The sequence below is a fragment of the Bubalus bubalis genome, chromosome 22, assembly GCF_019923935.1.
Source record: "Bubalus bubalis isolate 160015118507 breed Murrah chromosome 22, NDDB_SH_1, whole genome shotgun sequence".
Lineage (NCBI taxonomy): Eukaryota > Metazoa > Chordata > Mammalia > Artiodactyla > Bovidae > Bubalus > Bubalus bubalis.
This window is the reverse complement of record NC_059178.1, coordinates 29,632,869-29,657,018: the sequence shown is the minus strand read 5'-3', so window position 1 is coordinate 29,657,018 and position 24,150 is coordinate 29,632,869. Positions and strand designations below refer to the sequence as shown.

The window sequence follows — 24,150 nt, the reverse complement described above, 5'->3', positions numbered from 1 at the left end:
GGACTAGGAAATGGCAACCCACTCTAGTATTCTTGCCTGGGAATTTCATGGACAGAGGAGCCTGGTAGGCAACTGTCCTTGGGGTTGCAAAGAGTTGGACACAACTTAGCAACTAAGCAACCACAAAGGTAGATGGGCAATGTACAATGGAGAGAAAAGTAAAGACACCTCTTCCACTGTGGTGCCTCCAAACAACAGAGTTTGAAATAACTGATATGGTCGATCTCTTCATTTTTACAGATGAGAGTAAGGTCTGGGGAGAGGGCTTGATACCTCCCCGAGTTTGTGTAGTTAGAAGGGGCTACTCTTAGAGCCAGAACCAGGAATTTGCTTCTAATTGCTATGCTGAAGAACAAGCTACTATATCACACACAGCTTGAATTAGGAAAATTCATCTGTTAGAGAGAAGACAGTTCACCTTGTTTCGAAGCTGAAGTGACCATTTATAAGCTAATTTCTCAGCTCGACAAAAGGATAACAATTTTAAAAATAAGCAGATGGCCAAGAATACTGCAGTGTCTTCACATTTTGCACAGAATAGCTGTATTCCAGGTCTTCAACAGGAAACACTATCTTTTTGTGAACATTTTGCTTGGTGTAGAGATCACATGTTTTGGAATACATAGAATTTATCCATGTCTCTAGATACTCTAAATCTCATCCTAAAATTAAACGAGACTATCAGAATGCTACAGCCTGGGTTATATTTTCTTGATTTTCTGAAAAATGTCCCTCACTGAATTTTTTTTTTTTAATATTTATTTATTTATTTTTGGCTGTGTTGAGTCATAGTTGCAATACTTAAGATCTTTCATTGCAGCACACAGGCTTAGTTGCCCCGAGGCACGTGGGATCTTAGTTCCCCAACCAGGGATCCAACCCGTGTCTCCTGCATTAGAGGGCAGATTCCTAACCACTGGACCACCAGGGAAGTCCCCCTCACTGAATTTTAAGTTGCAATTACACCTTTGATTTCTGTTGAGGAGGCATTTCAAGAGCTGAAAGTGGCATTATTGGTTATTCTGCAAATACTCTTAATCCCCTTATATATTACACTGAATGAGAAATTAGAGCCAAGGGCAAAGAGGGAGTTTGTTTTCCCTAAAGAACCAGTTTTTGTTTTTTGTTTTTTTTTTTTCCTTGTGGATAATTAAAAGGGCATAATTGTATTTCACTTTCTGTTGTGGCCTTAAGAGAATTCAGCCCCAGGTTTGTGACTTGTCCGCGGTGTCTGTGTAGACGCCATTGCTTGTAGGTCCTACCCTAATCTGCGCCTGAAGTCATTCTGTTTTCATGGTTCAGAAGTCACGGATTACAGCATTCTCTTGTGAACTGACTGGATGTGGCCGGGCCTCAGAGTGCATTCAGATACCATGATGGTAATTTGAGTATTTTTCTGCAAGTAGTAAATTCTAAGTAAATAGTTGTTAAAATGTTTGGAATAGATTTGTACTTAATAACTGTGGTTTTTATCTTATGTGAAGAACATACCCATTTTGATATTTAGTTGACTTTGTAATAGATCATTGCAAGAACCCAATTTACACTGTATAATGGATGTTACAATGGGAGCCTTTTTTTCTCATGTTAATGCAAATCAAACTAGCTGTATATTTTTTATTTGCAGAAAAAGGTTTAATTATTTTTATTTGTTGTAAAATTCACATAGCATCAAATTTACCATATTAACTGTTTATAAGTGTATAATTCAGTGGCATTGAAGTACATTCATACTGCGGCGTAACCATCACCACCATCTATCTCCAAAACTCTTTTCATCTTCTTAAACTGAAAATCTATATCCATCAAACAATAACTCATCATTCTCCTCTCCTCCCAGCCCTTGGAAATCATTATTCTACTTTTTTGTCTCTCTGAATTTGACTACTTTAGGAATCTCATATAAGTGGAGTCATACATTATTTGTCTTTTTTTAACTGGCTTATCTCAGCATAATTCCTTAAAGGTCCATCCATGTTATAGCTTGTGTTAAAATGTCCTTTTTTTTTTTTTAAGGCTGAATAATACTGCATCGTATGTAAATATACCACATTTTGTTTGTCCACGCATCCATCAGTATTGCATTTGGGTTGATTCAGCCTTTTGGCTGTAGTGAATAATGCTCCTGTGAACATGAGTGTACAAATATCTCTTTGTGTCTTTGCATTGAATTCTTTTTAGTGTATACTCGGAAGTGGAATTGCTGAATCATGTGGTCTTTCTATTATTTAGTTTTTGAGGACTTACCATACTGATTTCCATAGTGGCTGTACCATTTTCCATTCCTACCAACAGTGTGCAAGGGTTCTAATTTCTCTGCATCTTCACCAACACTTTTTCTTTTCTGGGTTTTGTTTTTGTTCTTATGGTAGCCATCCTATTGGGTTAAAAAAAAGAATTTTTTATAAGTGGAGTTAATCCTGTTTTCGATCCACATATTAACCCTATGGTTGCCAGACTCTCTCTTCTTACATTGGTTCATAATTGACCTTCAGAGCAGTAGGCTTCCTCTTGTCAAACCATTCAGAAGTTGCCCTGGCTGACGTGTGGTGAAGGATGCACACTCTCAATTCTCCTTAGTCCCTTCTTTTTCCTCCAGCCAGTAGAAAACAGCCACACAAACCAGGGATGATTCTTAAGGTTTCCATGGACTTTAGACTTTTGGTTTAAGTCCATGTATGTGTATTCTTCTTTAATACTATCTTTCTGTACTTTAGATACTAAATGTTGATTTGTATTTTGAAAGATAATTGCTCAGTTGAAAAGAATTATGTTTGCATAAGAAAATGAAAGCGAAGATATGTTTGAATCATAAAGGATGAGACAAGGAAACTGAAACACAGTTGACCCTTGAACACTGTGGGTTTAAATTGCATGGATTCACTTACATGCCATTATTTTCTAATAGAAAATACTACAGTACTACACGGTCTGTAGTTGGTAGAATCGGCAGATGTGAAAGAATCTTGGATATGGGAAGAGGATTATAAGTAACAGTGGATTAACCCCTGCATTGTGCAAGGATCAGCTGTACTTGAGAAAAGTCAGGCCTACCTTCAGTTGTGCAAGGGAAGTAATCAAATAAATGTAATCGAGTAACATGTGTTAGTCAAGACCAGAGCATGATAATTCTAAAATGTTAGAATTGGACTGGGAATTTAACATAGTCTGTAGTGAAATTATTATTATTTAATCTTTAGTCATATTTAGGAGTACAGAATTTCTATAAACTCTGAATATTTTAAAAATAAGATGGAAACTTGGGAAAATGTAACCACAAAATTATAAAAAGGGATCTTAGAGGCTATATAATTTTCCTCCCTTTGCAAGAATCTTATCTCCAACTTCCTGCCAGCAAGATGGTACTTTTTTTACACGCCATGTAAACACTGCCATTGATGGGCATACAGGTGGTGGGTGCCGGTGGTTACAGGCTTGGAGCCTCAGTCAAACAGACCTGGGTTTGAGCCCGGGCTCCATCATTTACTGGTTCTGCAATCCTTGGCGGGTCATGTCATCTCAGTGAGCTTGAGTTGACTCATAATTAATGAAACCTACTTCATAGGATTGTGGGAGGGTCACATGAGGTGGCGCACCAAGTATTTATTGCCACAGCATCTGACGTGTGGAAGACATACCTAGATGTCAGCTCCTGCTCTTCCAGCTGCTGCTACTGCTGTTACACATGGATAATCTTCTAGGGCCACCCATTCCACTGTAGGAAAATGATGAATACTAGAAAGTTAAAAAATTAAGATGAGGTTTTTCTTTTCTCTTTTCCTTTTTAAATTCGTGGTTTCAAATCTGCTCTCTGCGACTTTTTCACAGAAAAGTAAAAGGAACTATTTGTCGTCGTTCAGGCGCTCCATTGTGTCTGACTCTTCCCGACCCCATGGACTGAAGCCCGCCAGGCTCCTCTGTCCATGGAATTTTCTAGGCAAGAATACTGGAGCTGGTTACCATTTCCTACTCCAGGGGGATCTTCCTGACCTAGGGATCGAAACCTAGTCTCCTGCAGTCTCCTTAGAGATTCTTTACCTCTGAGCCACCAGGGAAGGTAGCCCTGAAAAGGAACTACTTCTGTCGACAATTCCTCCAGTATTTGGAGCATCCTGTAAATTCCTCCTTTCCCCAAGCCAGACATCTCCAAGTTCCTTCCGCAGTTACTCGTGTGTCAGCCTTTCCAGACCCACCCTTCTGCGGGTATTGTCTTGAAAACATGTCCCCCAGAAATGAGCCTGGCACGAGTCCCGTATGATGCCCTGTGGGGTGAGGCTGCCCCTCCGGCCTCTCCTTTGCTTCCCTCTCACCCAGCTCACTTTGTTCAGAGGACAGTGGCCTCCTGTTGTGCCACAGACTCACTGGTGAGCCCCTTCCTCCCTCAGAACTTCTGCTCCTCCCCTCCCGGAGCACTCTTCCCTGACACCTGCCTGCCTCGCCCTCACCCGGGTCGGCCTTCAGTCCAGTGGTGCTTGCCCGGGTGAGTCCTCTGGACACCCTGGCTCCCAGGGCTCCCTTCCCCATCGCACCTTTATTTTTGTCCTTAGCGTTTCCACCGCCTAACACACCGTGTGTTTCCCGCCTTCACCTGTTTCTCTCCCCACGGTAGACCAGAAGCCGTGTGCACGCAGGTATTTTTGTCCGCTGCGTTCCCTGCTGACGCCCGCAGCCTGGAATGCCTGGCATGGTGTAGGCAGCGGATGAATATGTCTGTGGCCTGACAGCACAGTGCGAGCGAGGATCGACTTCCCTCTCCTTAGAAGCTGGATAGTACCCTGCTGGAAAGGGGTGCTTGGGCGCCACCGGTTCAGTCATGGCTTACTTTTGGGGAAAAAAAAAAAAATCAGGAAAAGATTTAAGTGCACTTGAAGTAGGAAAAATTAGAATCCATGTTCATTGTCGTCAGACTTTGAAAATTTTTCCAGTCACTTTGATTGCTTAATCAGCATTTTATATAGACTCTTACTTGCTCATAAGGTTTTTGTTTTGCAAAAATCAATATCGGTCATTAAAACAAGAATATGTATTCTTTAAATGTAACTTAACAGAGCTTTCCAAGTAGTGGACTTAAGAGTCATTATCTTTTCAACCCTTCGACTGGCCGGAACCCTACACCAGGTGCCTGGTCTCTGCTGCGTGTCAGGACTTGCAAAACTTGGGAAGCACTGCTTTAAGACACTTGATTCATTAAAAGCAAGTTGTTTGTTTTTAATTGGAGGATAATTGCTTTACAATATTGTGTTCATTTCTGCCATACATCAGCATAAATCAGCCATAGGTGCCCCCTGGCTCTTGAACCTCCCATCCCATCCCTGTCCTCTAGATTGTCACAGAGCACAGGTTTGAGCTCCCTGAGTCATACAGCACATTCCCACTGGCTATCTACTTGACTTAACTCATTATTGCCTGGGGAACTTTTGCAGAAACTGACCCCTGTGGCTGGCGATTTGTTTTGTAAATGAATATTGAATGGTCTCCAGACAATAAAGTCTGTGTAACAAAAGACATATTGTAAGTAATAACATCTCTGGTCAGTAATGTGTTAAAATGTTTTCTTCAGATGGAGTTAAAACCTATTTAGTTATGATTCCGATGTATCATCCCCTCCACCCCCAGTTTGAGAACCATGAAAACGACTCATCAGAACAGAATAAACCGTCAAAATTCTGTGGACTTAATGGTGTTCAACATGTATGTAGAAAGGTGTTTCCAGAGACAGAGCTGAAGGCATTAGAAACAGGGGGTCGGCGATGGTGGCATGGCCGCGCAGTGGATTAGTCCTCAGCAGTGAAAAGGACAGAACTGCTCATGCTTGCAGCAGCATGAATGAATCTGAAATTCTACTGAGCGAAAGAAGCCAGACACAAGGAGCACACTGTGCATAATTCCATTTATTTGAAGTTCAAGAGCAGACAACTCTATTGCCTGAGTTAGAGAAATCGGAGCAGTGGTTGCCAGAGCTGGACCTGGGAAGAACAGGGAGGGTGACTGTAAAGGAGGGCAGGGACCCCAGGGAAGGAGCAAAGAGAAATGGTCTATATCTTCATAGTGGTGCTGGTTACATAGGGTATTTGTTTGTGACTATTCACTGAACTGTGCATTTAAAATTTGATTTTTCATTGCGTGTAAGTAATCTCTCAAAGTTCATTTAAAAAATTAAGAGTCAATAGGGTGTTTCTTCTGCTATTTATAACTTTTTCTGTTTTCATCAACAGAACTCGCAACTACAGAGCCCTTGAATAAGATCTGACAATAAGATCTGTTTAGATTAGGATTTAACTTCTTTGCTTTTAAAAATGATTGTTTACCTCTAGTGGCATATCTCTAAAAAGAGAAATGCATTTCAAGGATACATAAGATATATAAATCTGTGGTGAGTGATTATATAAGAGTAAGCTATTATTAGGTAGAAGCTTTGCAGCCATGGTGAGGCAAGAGTGTGCTTAACAGAATCTCAGATTGGGTTCCTATAGTAGATGGTTAAGAGAGCCTTGCACACTGCACTGTTGGAGAATACTTTATAAGTAAGCATCATTTTGTGTTTGATGCAAATACAGATTTTTCATATTTGTGAATCTGATACAAAAGTTTGCAAACATCACTTCATAAATAGACACATTTAAAGATATTTTGCTTATTGTGAAATTATGAGATACACAAAAGACATAAAAAATTCTGTAAAGTATAGGCAAGAATATAAACACCAGAACCTGGCAACTACTGGCAGGAGGTTTTGATTGGTCTTGGTCCGTTCATTGGCAAATACATAAATAGAGTATACAATGCAGTTTAATATCCTTCATTGTCTTCAGTAGTATCAGTATTTTTCTTTGTCATACATATTCTTTGACAATATGTAAGAAATGTATTGTTTAAATTCCCATTGTCACTACGTGAGCAGTCTTTTCACTATGCCCTTGCTAAATATGCTCAGTTTTTTAGTTGTATTGAGGTATAATTGACATACAATAAATTGCACACATTTAAAATGGAGTTTAGTGAGCTTTGATGCATGTTAACATTGTAAAAACCATCATCATTTTCAGAATTAGGAATAATTCTGTTACTCACCAAAGTTTATTCCTGCCTTAGTAGTACCTCACTCTCTTTCCTGTCCACAGGCAGCTATTGGTTAGCTTTCTGTCACTGATTAATTAGTGCTCAGTAGGCATTTCCTAGAATTTTACATATGTGGAATCGTACCTTTGTGGGCATGGTGGAGGTTCAGCTTCTTTAATTATTTGCAGATCCATCTGTGTTGTTGCTCAGGGCAATAGTTCATTCTTTTTTAGTGCTGGGTAGTGCTCCATTTTATGGATGTACCACAGTTTATTCACTTCTTGATGGACATTTGAAATGTGTCCAGTTGTTGGCTCCCGCACATCTTTGTGTGCACATAGCCTTTCATATGTCTTAGGTGAATCAGATCAGATCAGTCGCTCAGTCGTGTCTGACTCTTTGCGACCCCATGAATTGCAGCATGCCAGACCTCCCTGTCCATCATCAACTCCTGGAGTTCACTCAGACTCATGTCCATTGAGTCAGTGATGCCATCCAGCCATCTCATCCTCTGTCGTCCCCTTCTCCTCCTGCTCCCAATCCCTCCCAGCGTCAGAGTCTCCTCCAATGAGTCAACTCTTCACATGAGGTGGCCAAAGTACTGGACTTTCAGCTTTAGCATCATTCCTTCCAAAGAAATCCCAGGGCTGATCTCCTTCAGAATGGACTGGTTGGATCTCCTTGCAGTCCAACTCTCCAGAGTCTTCTCTAACACCACAGTTCAAAAGCATCAATTCTTCGGCACTCAGCCTTCTTCACAGTCCAACTCTCACATCCATACATGACCACAGGAAAAACCATAGCCTTGACTAGACGAACCTTTGTTGGCAAAGTAATGTCTCTGCTTTTGAATATGCTATCTAGGTTGGTCATAACTTTCCTTCCAAGGAGTAAGTGTCTTTTAATTTCATGGCTGCAGTCACCATCTGCAGTGATTTTGGAGCCCAGAAAAATAAAGTCTGACACTGTTTCCATTGTTTCCCCATCTATTTCCCATGACGTGATGGGACCAGATGCCATGGTCTTCGTTTTCTGAATGTTGAGCTTTAATCCAACTTTTTCACTCGCCACTTTCACCTTCATCAAGAGGCTTTTTAGTTCCTCTTCACTTTCTGCCATAAGGGTGGTGTCATCTGCATATCTGAGGTTACTGATATTTCTCCCAGCCATCTTGATTCCAACTTGTGTTTCTTCCAGTCCAGCATTTCTATGATGTACTCTGCATATAAGTTAAATAAACAGGGTGACAATATATAGCCTTGACGTACTCCTTTTCCTGTTTGGAACCAGTCTGTTGTTCCATGTCCAGTTCTAACTGTTGCTTCCTGACCTGCATACAGATTTCTCAAGAGGCAGGTCAGGTGGTCTGGTATTCCCATCTCTTTCAGAATTTCCCACAGTTTCTTGTGATCCACACAGTCAAAGGCTTTGGCATAGTCAATAAAGCAGAAATAGATGTTTTTCTGGAACTCTCTTGCTTTTTCCATGATCCAGTGGATGTTGGCAATTTGATCTCTGGTTCCTCTGCCTTTTCTAAAACCAGCTTGAACATCAGGAAGTTCATGGTTCACGTATTGCTGAAGCCTGGCTTGGAGAATTTTGAGCATTACTTTACTAGCATATGAGATGAGTGCAATTGTGCGGTAGTTTGAGCATTCTTTGGCATTGCCTTTCTTTGGGATTGGAACGAAAACTGACCTTTTCCAGTCCTGTGGCCACGGCTGAGTTTTCCAAATTTGCTGGCATATTGAGTGCAGCACTTTCACAGCATCATCTTCCAGGATTTGAAATAGCTCAACTGGAATTCCATCATCTCCACTAGCTTTGTTCGTAGTGTTGCTTTCTAAGGCCCACTTGACTTCACATTCCAGGATGTCTGGCTCTAGGTGAGTGATCACACCATCGTGATTATCTGTGTCGTGAAGATCTTTTTTGTACAGTTCTTCTGTGTATTCTTGCCATCTCTTCTTAATATCTTCTGCTTCTGTTAGGTCCATACCATTTCTGTCCTTTATCGAGCCCATCTTTGCATGAAATGTTCCCTTGGAATCTCTAATTTTCTTGAAGAGATTTCTAGTCTTTCCCATTCTGTTGCTTTCCTCTATTTCTTTGCATTAACTGTCACTCAAAACATTTTTATCACTTCAAAATAGAACCCTGGGGAAGAGAGGAGATGGGGAGAACGGTGGGAGGAAGGTTCAAGAGGCAGGGGCCATATGTATCCCTATGACTGATTCATGTTGCTGTATGGCGGAAACCAACACAACATTGTAATCATTCTCCAATTAAAACAAAAACAAAAACCCTGTACCCATTAAGCAGTCACTCCCCATCCCCAGTCCTGCTCCCAGCCCATGAAAATGACTAATCTGTGTTTGTCTATGTGGATCTGCCAGTTTGGGGCAGTTCCTGGAAGTGAAATCATTCAACGTGTGACCTTTAGTGTTACTTTTCTAGCTGTTTTCGGGCATTGTGTGCACTGTAGCGTGTATCAGGACTTTCTCACTTACGGTGGAATAGTTTTCCATCGTATGTGTGTAACACATCTTATTCTTTCATCCATTTATGGATATTTGAGTTGTTTTTACCTTTGGGCTATTGTGAATAGTGTTACTCTGAACATTTTGACACAAGTATTCGTTTGGACACATTTCAGTTCTTTTGAGTATATACCTAAGAGTGAATTTTCTGGGTCATATGGTAATTCTGTGTTTAGCTTTTTCAAGGAACCACTGCAGTGTTTTCCACAGTATCTGCACCATCTTACGTTCCCACCAGCAGGGCACTGAGATTCTATTTTTCCACATCTTGGCTAACACTTACTTTCCTGGTGGGTGTAAAATGATACCTCATTGTTATGATTTGCATTCTTCTAATGACTAAAGATATTGAGCCTCTTTTCTTATGCTTGTTGGCTACTTGTATATGTTTGGAGAAAAGTCTGTTCAAGTTCTTTGCTCATTTTAAAATTGGGTTGTTGTGTAAAAACCTTTGGTCAAAATAACTGCGTCATCAGGATATTACATTTATATATATATATACACAATTTTTCCATAAAACATTTTTATTTAATTATTATTGAAAATATATCTTCTTTGGTACATTTTTCCCTTAGAGGTTAATTAAAAAAAAAAACAACAACCTAATTCTTGTAGTTCATTACTCTAACATGGTTTAGCCAAGACATGTTCAAAGCAGCTGTAATTTTCTATAGAACAAATATCCAACACTAAATTTTCTAAACATCTTCAGCGGTTTTTTCTATCTTACAGCAGTATTTTCTGACAGAGGAATATATTTGAATTTTTCATCACATTATTTTCTGTCTGCTGTTTTCTGTACTTTGAGAATAAGTGTTTTCTCAAGTGGTGAAGCTTTTTGTCATTTATATTAAAAACCATTAAAAGACTGCTAAATATTTGATTACATTTAGTGAAGAAATTTAAAGGCTAAAACTTCTGTATGTCTTATGATTGTAAGTAAACCTCCTCAGATTTCTTCAGTGGTATCTTCAGCTGCTGGATGCTCAGATTTTAAATGATGAGAAAAATGTCACGACTTCATGTGCTTATTAGTTTGTATCTCAAGACATAATGCATGCACACATGCTCAGTCGCGTCTGACTCTTTGCAACCCTATAGACTGTAGCCCACTAAGCGGCTCTGTCTATGGGATTTCCCAGGTAAAAATACTGAGATGAGTTACCGTTCCCTTCTTCAGGGCATCTTCCCAACCCAGGGATCGAGAGAAAGAAAGTGAAGTCGCTCAGTCATGTCTGACTCTTTGCAGCCCCATGGACTATAGCCGACCAGGCTCCTCCATCCATGGAATTTTCCAGGCAAGAGTACTGGAGTGGGTTGCCATTTCCTTCTCCAGGGGATCTTCCTGACCTAGGGATTGAATCTAGGTCTCCTGCATTGCAGGCAGACGCTTGACCGACTGAGCCACCAGGGAAGCCCAGGGATTGAACTGAGACTCTAACATCTCCTGCATTGGCAGGCAGGTTTTTTACACAAGTGCCACCAATAACCCATGAATAGAGGGTGACCTGCACACATCCAGATTTCTAGGGGGGGGTGTGTGTGTGTGTGTATATCTCTACATACATCCATATTTCATATGGTCTTCTGGAGAACTGGCTTATTGTCATCTGATTATATGGGCTCTGTTTTGTTTTTTAACCAGGGTAGCTGACAGAGCTCCCGCTGGCAGTAGAAGCCTTTGCTCTGTTCTCTTTGCTCCTTTTGTTACCATGATTAGTATTATCTTCAGTCTGGCATTCTTTTGGCATGGTCTTGATGCTTGGTTGTATTTTGTGAGTTAACTATAAATCTAGATAATACAGTCCGTAAGTCCTTAGAACCACGCTCTTATGAAGTGCAGTGTGCATCGCCATACCCTGCAAGCAGCCGCTTCGGTCAGCCTCTGAGTGGGGTCACCACTCTTCCCTGAAGTTACTGGGCATCCTGCACTTGACCCTTGACCAGGTGATCCATGGAGATGCATGTGATGGCACCACTGTCAGTCTTGTCTATATCGTATTTGTATATGTAACATACATTCTAACATTTTTTACAAAAGTAAATATAAAAGACTTTCTAATATTCGTATGTCTCATGGATAAACACACTCCACTTTGGAGACTGTAAGGGAAAGCAAATAAAGAGCCACTGAAAAGGTTAAAAGTAATGCTGAGTTTGCATTTTAAATAGGTGTACTGGGTAGAAGTGTGAAGCGGCTGTCTTTTCTCCTTCTAGACTATAAACTATCCAAGGATTCACCAATCTCTTCTTCTGCTTTGTATCCCTAGCCCTACCTTGAAATATAGTAGTACGTGCCCAGTGAATATTTTTTAACTAAATTGGAATTCTCCTGAATTGGCAATTCTTCTTTGAAAATTAATTAATTTTTTGGCTGCACTGGTTCTTCCTTGCTGTGCACGGGCTTGCTCTGGTTGCCTCGAGTTGGGGCTGCTCTTTAGTTGGGGTGTGCAGGCTTCTCACTGAGGTGGCTTCTCTTGTTGAGCACGGACTCGAGGTGCATGGGCTTCAGTAGTTGCAGCATGTGGGCTCAGTAGTTGTGGCTCGCAGACTTAAAGTTGCCTCGTGAATATGGAATCTTCCTGGACCAGGGATTGAACCTGTGTCCCCTGCATTGCGAGGCAGGTTCTTAACCACTGGACTACCAGCGAAGCCCCTAAACTGGCAGTTCTTATCCAGAAGCCACCTTAGAATACTTAGTGGTGCTTTTGAAAAAACACTACATGGCAGTTTCAAGTGTTGGGGGTTGTTCCAAATACCAAATTCTAGTTAGGAGGAAGGAAGCAGATAAGCAAGCAGAAAATAGGACTGTGCCCTTCCCTTTAAGGAGACCCGGTGAATTCCTTAAATTACTTCCATCTTGGCCAGAACTTAGTCATGTGGCCACAGCTGCCAGAAAGACTGAGCAATAGAGTTTAAGATGGTGTTCGTTTCTGTTCAGTCACTAAGCCGTGTCTGATTCTTTGTGACCCCATGGACTGCAGCATGCCAAGCTTTCCTGACCTCCACTATCTCCCGGAGTTTGCTCAAACTCAAGTCCACTGAGTTGGTGATGCCATCCAACCCTCTCATCCTCTGCCGCCCTCTTCTTTTGCCCTCAATCTTTCCCAGCATCAGGGTCTTTTCCAACAAGTTGGCTCTTTGCAGCAGGTGGCCAAAGAATTGGAGCTTCAGCAACAGCCCTTCTGATGAATATTCAGAGCTGATTTCCTTTAGGATTGACTGATATTGTTAATTAACCATGTTTCAACATAAAATAAAAAAATTTTTAAGAAGATGCAGGGCAGTGAGTTCAGCTAACAAAGTGGGTTTCTTACTAAGGAAGAAGAAGACACTAGATATTGGGAGAAATCACAGTACATGGACCTTGTTCATTTTTTAAGTCTTGAGGCAGTAGGTTGGGGCTGAAACTGGGCCTTATGATAAAAAACCAAGCCAGCTCTACAGCTGCTCTAGGTACACTCTTCATAGTGGAAAATCTTAGCTCTAAGCAGGTTAGGAACAGAAGAGATCTTTAAAAAAAAGAAACCCTTCTCCTGGAGGGTGTGGTTGCAGTCAGGTTCCTAGTCTGTGTAAGGATGTCCTTACATAGGACTCCCGTCTGTGACGGGAGTCCAAGGGATGGTTTTATAACAAATGCTTTGCTGTGGTCCAGGCAGCTCTGCTTGCCCTCCCTCCTCTGTCTGGCCCATCAGTGTAGTAACCCCATCTACCCAGAAATGTGAGACCCTCTGGCAGTCATGTATGGATGTGAAAGTTGGACCGTAAAGAAGACTGAGTGCTGAAGAATTGATGCTTTCAAACTGTGGTACTCTAGAAGACTCTTAAGAGTCCCTTGGACTGCAAGGAGATCAAACCAGTCAATCCTAAAGGTAGTCAACCCTTGTACATTCATTGGAAGGATTGACACTGAAGCTCCAATACTTTGGCCTCCTGATGCAAAGAGCTGACTCATTGGAAAAGACCTTGATGCTGGGAAAGATTGAGGGCAAAAGAACAGGGCAGCAGAGGATGAGAGGGTTGGATGGCACCACCGACTCAGTGGACATGAGTTTGAGCAAACTCTGGGAGACAGTGAAGGACAGGGAAGCCTGGTGTGCTGCAGTCCATGGGGTTGCAAAGAATTGGACATGACTGAGCGACTGAACAACTGCTTCTAAGACTGTTGATCGTGAATTGCTGTCACCAGTGTTATTGGGTGTTTTGGTTACTGGCAATGCCATGGGTTGGAAAGCTTAGAGGATTGCAAGTTAAAAGATCGTGGTTTCAGTTTTTTATTCTTTTGCTAACCTTTGGCAAGTTACTTAAACTTTATGATCTTCAGTTTAAATATATATGCATTCCTCATACTGTTGTTAGGAAGATTTAATGAACTCTAACTGTGTAAAAGTGCCTTTTAAAAACTAAAATGCTATGCATGTACTTTATCAGTTGTTGACACAGTAACAGCCCTGTGTAAGCAGAACCATTGTTGACACAAATGCTTATGAAGTCCTTTTTTTCTTTTTTTGGCTAGGTGAACTCTTATACTGAAGTTAAGAATACACAGATTTTAAGAGACATTTTTGCTCACTTAAATGACTGGTTCTGGAATAAACTGTGAAAAATAATACTTCTTAATACTGGTTAAAGAGATTTTATAATAAAAGTCATTTTGCATTTGGTCAGTCCCCATCTATTTCTCCTGTTACTGCACTCCTGAATTTTCTTCATTTTAAAATGCTATTTCAGCAGTTAACTGTTGAGCATGTCATAGGCAACCCATTCTGGGCACTTAGGGAATATAGTCATGAACAGGTATTTAATGGAGAATTTAAGAGACATGGTTCAAAGAATAGGCCTTTTAAAATTCCAGAACTTTTATTGAGTAGGTTGATTTGGGATTTTACCATTTTCATATAGCCAACAATGATTTTTGACATTACACTGAATTTGTTTGCAGTGCATTGAATACATGCCATTACATGGCAGTTTAACAGCCTGTTCTGTAATTTACATGATACATAAAAACCTTCTGAAATTTTTAATACACTATAATCTAGAATAATTTGGAGATTATACATTGATGTGGTGCTCTTAGGAATGTAATTCTATAAGTGCTAACTTCTGGAATGGAAAATGTTTAGTTATGGAAAGTACTGGTTATTGTAGTTCCTTATGTGACTGTTACAGCTTCGACTGACTCAGCTTTGCAATTGAAAGAGAAAGTCACTATGAGATCTTACTTGTGCCGCGTTATTTTAGATGCCAGAACTACTGACCAAGGGAGTGAAGTTCATGTGTATTGAATGTGCTGTTGGTGGCATGCCACGCAGTGAATGGTACTTCTGTTTCAGAAGACATTTTTCTTTTTTTGCTTCTTTTTTTAAAAAAAAAAACATGTAAAACCTCAACTTAGACATATTGTCACTTGTCTGTAGCATTATTCCCCCCATTGATTTTATTTTTATGAGAGGTTATTTTTAAAATCAATCTGACAAAAATAACTATCAAATATTCTGGGTTTATATTGATTCAAGTATCTCAAGCCCTTGCTTTTAAAACTCATCTATGTACTACATTGCTTGAGTGACTATTTACTGGACTCTGTCCTACATGTAGGACTACACAGTTATTGCACAATTCCTCCTTGATTTAAAATGTCTGAAGATACATTTGAGAGTAATGGAGTTAACAGATGACTAGCAATTACCAAGCTCCACTGCAGTCATTTTACTTAGAGCTTTATCAGTAAGTCAACAAGCAGATAACACCCTCTCCTTCATTCCCAAGACAGAGCTAAAGGGCAAAGAAGTATAGAGGCAATTCCCAGCAGGGTTTCCTTTCCTGTTGGCTGGAGCCAGATTGAGGAATATGGTAGTGCCAGTAAGAACAGAGTATGTAACAGTGCCAGGAGCAAGCCATGGTCTCCTATAAGCAAAGGGAAAACGCAGGAACAGCTGCTTTGCGTTGGGTTGACCAGATTAGTGTGAATGAGGCTTTGGAGGGCCTTGGATCTGATCTCCTTTGAAATCTCAGGGTGCACTTTTCAATGCTGTGTGTAAGGCGCATGCTGGGACCTACTGGTTGAAGACCTCTTTGTTTCCTGTTCTCTCTAGTTCTTCCGTGCACCAAGACAAAAAGGAGCCGCTGAAAGAACACTCGGTTACACATACCTACCCATCTGCATCTGGACACATGTTGTTTAGTCTCTTAGTCGTGTCCAACTCTTTTATGACCTCATGGACCATAGCCCACCAGGCTCCTCTGTCTGTGGGATTTCCCAGGCCAGAATACTGGAGTGGGTTGCCATTTCCTCCTCCAAGGGATCTTCCCGACCCAGGGGTCAAACCCGCATCTCCTGCACTGCAGGTGGATTCTTTGCTGCTGAGCCACTGGGGAAACCTGCATCTGGACACATACATGCTGCTTTTTTCTCCTCCAACTAAGGATGAGCTGTCTTGTCTTAGCGAAGGCCAATTGTACTCGTATGGATTAGATCCCATCCTTTTTTGCAAACTCAGAAACATTATTGTAGCAGTTCTCTCCTTTGAGTCCTATATCATTAATTTCCCCTTTGTTGAATCTTCCTCATAGATGTAGAAACACGCTGGCATGTATTTCATAATAAAGCCTTATTGACCCTCACCCCCTTTCAGCAATTGCCCCCCAATTCTCTCCTTTCCTTTCTAGGAGAAAGAATGGGCCATACTTGCCCTTTCCAAGTCCCCTCTCATTTCTTCTGACTCCTGTGAAGCCTTTGTCTTCAGCATTCTCTCACTGTTCTGCTAAACCTGTCCTAGTCAAGGTCACCATTGACTTCCTCATCATCAAATCCAGAGGGCTTTTCTTAGTCCTCATGTTATTTGATTTGTCATCAGTGTTCAACATAATCACTTGTTCCCCCTTCTAGTACTTTGTCTAGGCTTCTAGAATTAGCACACACTCCTGAGTTTTCTTCAGTCAACCCCCCCACCTTCCACCTTTTTTTGTGTGTTTCCTTTGCTGGTTCTTTCTTGTCTCTCCCATCAGAGGGAAATCTCAGTCCTTAGATTTCTTCCTGTGCTGTCTCACTTTCTCCCTTAGTGATTCTATCTAGTTTTACAGCTTAAAACATAATCTATTTGTGAAGGACTCTCAGATTGTATCTCCAGCCTGGAATTTGTCCCTGAAGACTTGCTTCCCTGGTGGTTCAGTTGGTAAAGTGTCTGCCTGCAATGCAGAAGACCTAGGTTTGATCCCTGGGTCAGGAAGATCCCCTGGAGAAGGAAATGGCAACCCACTCCAGTACTCTTGCCTGGAAAAGTCCATGGATGGAGGAGCCTGGTGGGCTACAGTCCATGGGGCAGCAAAGAGTTGGACACGACTGAGCGATTTCTTTCTTTCTTTCACTTATCTACATGACATCTGCACTTGAACGCCTGATGATACCTCCCACTTACCATGTATGAGTTCCTGCTTGTTCCAAGTCCTTCCTGTAGTCTTCCTGCATTGGGTCACGACGACTCTATCTTTAACTATGGAGTCATCCTTGACTCTTGTCTCGCATCCTGTAGACCTGCCTTCAGAATATATGCAGAATCTGACTACTACTCATCACCTCTATCGCTATTATCCATCTCTTACTGGAATTGTCCCAGTAGCCTCTTAGAGATCTTCTTAATTCTAATTTGCCCTCCCCTCCAGGTCTCTTATTCAGCTTTTATCAGTCAAAGAGATTGTGTTAAGGTGTAAATCAAATAACATTACTCCTCTGCTCAAAGCTGTCCAATGGCTCCTCTTGTCAGTCAGAGTCAAAGCCAGAGTTCTTACATTAATCTGTAAGGTCTGTGGTCTTCCTGGGTAGCTCAGCTGGTAAAGAATCCTCCTGCAGTGCAGGAGACCCCGGTTTGATTCCTGGGTCAGGAAGATCCACTGGAGAAGGAACAGGCTACCCACTCCAGTGTTCTTGGGCTTCCCTGGTGGCTCAGATGGTAAAGAATCCACCCGCAATGTGGGAGACCTGCATTCGATCCCTGGGTTGGGAAGTTCCCCTGGAGACGGGATAGGCTACCCACTTCAGTATTCTTGCCTGGAGAATCCCCATGGACAGAAGAGCCTGGTGGGCTACAGTCCATGGGGTCATGAAGAGTCAGACACGACTGAGCAACTAAGCACAGCACAGCAAGCTCTGTGCAGTCTCCCTCCCCCCACACACCTTCCTTCCATATACTCCCTCATCTGAATTTCCTCCCATCAGACAAATCTGCTTGGCCACTGAGGCGTCTTTATTTTTAAATGTCTTTCTTAGTAAGAGGAGAACTGGGGCGGGCAGGGGAAGGGGGGGGGGAAGGCTTGAGAAACAGGAAAATTTGTGCAGTTGGAGAGGCATTGGTGAGATGGCGTAGAAGCAGGGCATGAGAGTCAATGAAAACCCTAAAATCTAATGTGTGCAAGGGCACTTTGTAAATCTGTAAATCAAAGTGCGTGCCTACTATCCAGTCTTGAAGATGTGTTTCCATACTTGATCATGCCTGGGACATGTGATTAAATCTTATTTTTCCTGAACTGAGAGCAATATTCAGCCTAGCTATGAACCTAGATAACCTCTGCTTGCGTTCACATGAGAGCGCTGTGCCTCCCACCTCCAGCAACGCTGTCATCTTCTACAAGCAGAAGAGCCTTTGTTGTTGTTGTTCAGTTAAGTCATGTCTGACTTGTGACCTCATGGACTGTAGCCCACCTGTCCATGTAGCTCTTCTGTCCATGGGATTTCCCAGGCAAGAATATTGGAGTGAGTTGCCATTTCCTACTCGAGGGGATATTCCCAATGCAGAGATAGAACCTCTGTCTTCTGCATAGGCAGGTGGATTTTTTTTTTTTTTTTTTTTTTTTTTTTTACCACTGAGCCTCCAAAGGCCCGCAGAGCCCTTACCCAGCTGTAAAGGACCAGACCCACTTTTCAACAGCAATGTGGCAACAACAGAGAAAAGTCAGCATATCATTAGTCCTCTAACCACAGAAATAAGTCTTAATGTAATTCCTTATCTAAGAGGTAAAATTAGATGTTTTTGGATTTAAGATGTATTTCAGTCTGAAGCCAGTATGTTCTGTTATAGCCATACATCCAGTAATAAGAAATGAGAAAGGCTGATGCTGAAAAAAGAAGAGCTCAATAAAGGACAGAAATGGTAGGGACCTAACAGAAGCAGAAGATATTAAGAAGAGGTGGCAAGAATACATAGAACTGTACAAAAAAAGATCTTCACGACACAGATAATCACGATGGTGTGATCACTCACCTATGGCCAGGATGTGAAGTCAAATGGGCCTTAGGAAGCATCACTACGAACAAAGCTAGTGGAGGTGATGGAATTCCAGTTGAGCTATTTCAAATCCTGAAAGATGATGCTGTGAAAGTGCTGCACTCAATATGTCAGCAAATTTGGAAAACTCATCAGTGGCCACAGGACTGGAAGAGGTCAGTTTTCATTCCAATCCCAAAGAAAGGCAATGCCAAAGAATGCTCAAACTACCTCACAATTGCACTCATCTCATATGCTAGTAAAGTAATGCTCAAAATTATCCAAACCAGGCTTCAGCAATATGTGAACCGTGAACTTCCTGATGTTCAAGCTGGTTTTAGAAAAGGCAGAGGAAACAGAAAGCAAATTGCCAGCATGCGCTGGATCATGGAAAAAGCAAGAGAGTTCCAGAAAAACATCTATTTCTGCTTTATTGACTGTGCCAAAGCCTTTGTGTGGATCACAATAAACTGTGGAAAATTCTGAAAGAGATGGGAATACCAGACCACCTGACCTGCCTCTTGAGAAACCTGTATACAGGTCAGGAAGCAACAGTTAGAACTAGACATGGAACAACAGACTGGTTCCAAATAGGAAAAGGAGTACGTCAAGGCTGTATATTGTCTCCCTGCTTATTTAACTTATATGCAGAGTACATCATAGAAATGCTGGGTTGGAGGAAGCACAGGCTGGAATCAAGATTGCCGGGAGAAATATCAATAACCTCAGATATGCAGATGACACCACCCTTATGGCAGAAAGTAAAGAAGAGCTAAAGAGCCTCTTGATGAAAGTGAAAGAGGAGAGTGAAAAAGTTGGCTTAAAGCTCAACATTCAGAAAACGAAGATCATGGCATCTGGTCCCATCACTTCATGGGAAATAGATGGGGAAACAGTGGAAACAGTGTCAGACTTTATTTTTCTGGGCTCCAAAATCACTGCAGATGGTGATTGCAGCCATGAACTTAAAAGACACTTACTCTTTGGAAGGAAGGTTATGACCAACCCAGACAGCATATTGCAAAGCAGAGACATTACTTTGTCAACAAAGGTCTGTCTAGTCAAGGCTATGGTTTTTCCAGTGGTCATGTATGGATGTGAGAGTTGGACTGTGAAGAAGGCTGAGCGCCGAAGAATTGATGCTTTTGAACTGTGGTGTTGGAGAAGACTCTTGAGAGTCCCTTGGACTGCAAGGAGATCTAACCAGTCCACCCTAGAGGAAAGCAGTCCTGAGTATTCATTGGAAGGAATGATGCTAAAGCTGAAACTCCAATACTTTGGCCTCCTGATGCAAAGAGCTGACTCATTGGAAAAGACCCTGATGCTGGGAAAGATTGAGGGCAGGAGGAGAAGAGGATGACAGAGGATGAGATGGTTGGATGCCATCACCGACGCGATGGACATGGGTTTGGGTGAACTCCAGGAGTTGGTGATGGACAGGGAGGCCTGGCGTGCTGTGATTCATGGGGTCGCAAAGAGTTGGACACGACTGAGCGACTGAACTGACTCACTGATGCTGTTAGTTGACTGGAGTGTAGCTGGTTGAAAGAGCTTTACTAGATTGGTAACAGGGCCAGAATGTCACCTAACCTGTAATTGGATAATTGGACATGGTGTTCTCTGAATACTAATCATTTACTCCCACTTAGTGGTGTGTCTTGCCAGATTTAATTATTGCCTCTGCCTGACTTAACCTCTTGGGAACATAGGTAAATAGCAGGGTGCTTTATAGAAGGAGAAGAAGAAGAGAAGTCGCTCAGTCGTGTCTGACTCTTTGCAACCCCATGGACTGTAGCCCACCAGGCTCCTCGGTCCATGGGATTTTCCAGGTGTGAATACTGAAGTGGGTTGCCATTTCCTTCTCCAGGGGATCTTCCCTACCCAGGTATCAAACCCAGGTCTCCCGCATTGTAGGCAGACGCTTTACCATCCAAGCTACCAGGGAAGCCATAGAAGGAGAAAGTTGATAAAACGTATATTCACTGGCCAGCACCAGGCTTTTTAAAACTCTGAATTCTTTTGTTGGCATCCATTCAGTGATGGAGTGAAGAACACTTTGTAAGTATTCATTGTGAATTTCTTCTGCCAGCATGAAATTGAGTAAGATGAAAGGGGGGTCGTGTTCAAGTGATTCTGGAGATTATTGGAAAGGCTTGAACATGCATTAGTCTGAAGGAGCGATAGACGCAGAGCAATGTGTCTACTAATAGTTAATAATAATGTGTAACTATTAAATGTGTGATGATTCAGTCCTTAAATGTTTCTAATAAAAAGTTTGACATTTATGTTTACTTGGTTTTATGTTGATTTCTGTTGTGGCAAAGTGGCTGAGGGCGTGAATTTTATGTGAAATTTGAAAAAGAAAATGTCCATATGCTGGAAATGGTCTAATTATGAGCACATGTTGGGTTTTACTAATTTTGTGAGGTTATCTGTTCTTTGAACAATAATAGGGTGGTTATCCTTTGAGTCATGCGTGTGCGTGTATTGATACACGTGAAGGTGAAGAGCAACGCTTAGCACTGCAGAGAGGACTGCATGAGGGTACTGTTTCTCTCACACCATAGTTGCTAAACTAGCAAATGAGAGTTTGGAGACAGACTTGGAAAGTAAGATGAGGATTTTATGAAGTTACGCTCTGCATAGCTTGATGAGTAGTTTACACTATATCCAGTGCAGGTATCCCCCCAGTGTTTCTGAAATACTGAGATGACAGAGGGCTTAGAATTGGGTTGTTCCAGCTGACTGTTCCAGCTGATTGATCTGATGGACCAAAAAGCATCCGTGCCAGGGAAGTATGTGCTTAGGTGCGTCTTTGCAGCTCTTCACTAGCACAGTTTCTATGCTACGCACACCTGCTCTCTCAGCTGCATCACTTTCCCGGATGGGGAGGTGTTACCATTCAGCAGGAAGTTTGAGAGTAACATGCCTTCAGTATCGCGGATCCTGTTAGACTTGAAACTAATACACATGTCCTCAGATCAGCTGACAGATAACAGCAAGGTGAGGTCCAGTCTGTCATCAGAGCCTCTGCTCCCCCTTTTGTTTCCACCCCCTTTCCCTCCTTCTCTGAGAACAGATGTTGAGGCAGCAGGATACAGGGATGCTTGCTTTTCATGGATAAAAAGATCAGGATTTCAAGTACAATCTTGTTGGGAGAACTTGATATTTTGGAGCCTCAATCATTTATTTTGCCCCTTTTCTGAAATGTAGGGATTGAGTTTAGGTGTTTAAACTTAACATATATGTTTTAAAGCAGTGAAACCATTTTTTTTTCAGTAACTATAGTAGTTACCCCCTTTATCCTTGGGCGAGGGTTTGATCCAAGACCCCCAGTGGATGCCTGAAACTGGATTTACTGAACAATATGTATATGTACTGTTTTTTCCTATACATATGATTACATACATAATCATATACCTGTGATTAAGTTTAACTTATAAAGTAGGCACCATAAAAGATTAACAATAAAATTAATAAACTAGAATTTATATATTTTTTACCCAAAAGAGGTAACTTGGTTGATTCTTATGTAGAACAGTTGGAGAAGGAAATGGCAACCCACTCCAGTATCCTTGCCTGGAAAATCTCATGGACAGAGGAGCCTGGTGGGCTGCAGTCATGGGGTCGCAGAGTCAGGCACGACTGAGTGACTAACACTTTTTAAAACACTATGTAGAACAGTACAGTGTCAACAGCACATTTGCATTTTGATACTTGAGCAGCTAAAAAAAAAAAACAAAAAAACCTGAGCTTAATGAAAGAGGAGTGGATGGGGTGAAAGAGTTTGAATCTGCATTGGCGTTTTTTGGATTCTACAGCAGTGCTGATGTTTTTCCATCTAAAGAAGGGTTCATTTTAGATATTATGATGAATTCTGTTGTCCTTGTTTATAGATAAATGAATTGTCTGACTGGTTAAATGGAGGAAAAACAGCTTTTTTTTTTTTAAGGTTGATTTCAGCTATACCAAGAGTATTTCCTCCTTGGATATAAAATTTTAGATTCTAGGAACATTTGCATGTATTTTTCAGTTTCTTAAAAATTATAATTATATACCTATTTAATTTTTTCCTGTTTTCTGGGTCTTCTCTGCACATTATTGCTTACCATTTATTGCTGTTTATATTTCATTATTATAATTCTAATAATAAGCACGTTCCTATAATGATAATAAATACTAAGGTACCCGAGGACTGGAGCTGTTCCCAAAATAATGAGGGTTTAATGCTGTTTTTATTACACACTTAGCATTTTATGGTAGGGCTATATTGTAAGTCATATCTGGGGTTCTTGGAGCATTGTCCCTATACGTGTGACTGTGGAGTCAGAATGTGGAGGAAGATGCTGTGTCCTTGGGCACCACAGAAGGAGACTGAGAGAAAGGCCAGGAAGTGGGAGTGGAGTTCAGCAGAGCACAGCTGGGAGCCATGGGGAGAGGTCACCAGGGTGAAGACCCAGGGGCAGGCGTTTTGACTGGAGAGGGGTTCGGAGGTCACCCCATCTCATGTTCCTCGAACTGTTGGAACAGTCCCTGGCTTTGGGCCTGGAGGGGAAAGTCCAAGAGGCTCCCGATCCGGACCCAGCGTCCTATGCACTGCTGCTTCCTGAAACATTGGATTTCATGCGTTGAGATTTGAGAAATAGGTTGTGCTGTTGAATTTTTTTCTTTTTTTTTTGAAGACCACTGAGTTGAAGCCACCGATGAGACTCTTCCCTGGCAGTAGAATCCTGATTTTATAGGTGAAGAAATAGGCACAAGAGAAATCTGAGATTAGGTGGATCCCAGCTCTTCCAACTCTTGTCTAAAGACCCACGTGGCCCCCAGAAGTTGAGGGAGTTGATGGAGTAGCTGTGATTTTCAGAGTTCTCATACAAGAGTGGATGAAACTGTTCATACCAAATCTGGTACCTGCTATTTTATATGAGAATTAAGAGTACTTAAACTTTAGAAGGCTTTAATTAACTTCAAATTCAGACGCTCTTGAATTAGATAGGAAGAACAGATTATATCAACAAAGGACTATGACTTTGCCTTCTCTATAATCTTTTATTTATTTATATTTGTTCACTAAACTCAAGGTAAAATATGGAACCAGAATCAAAATCTGGATTGGAAAATGGTAATTAAAACATCATTACCTAGCCTCTTGTTTCTCTTTATTTGATATACCAACTCTTTTGAGAGTAAACCAGAGGATTATGTCTTAATCTTTGATGTGGTTCACATTTTAATATTTACAACAGTTTTAATTCTTTATTTTGTTCAAAAGCTGGCTTAATTTGATT

General features: G+C 41.4%; 1 protein-coding gene across 7 annotated transcripts in view; it reads left to right on the top strand.

Moving 5' to 3' along the window:
- The window catches only part of OSBPL1A (oxysterol binding protein like 1A), a 228,221-nt gene that overhangs the window by 116,150 nt on the left and 87,921 nt on the right, over window positions 1–24,150 (top strand). The window lies entirely within an intron of this gene.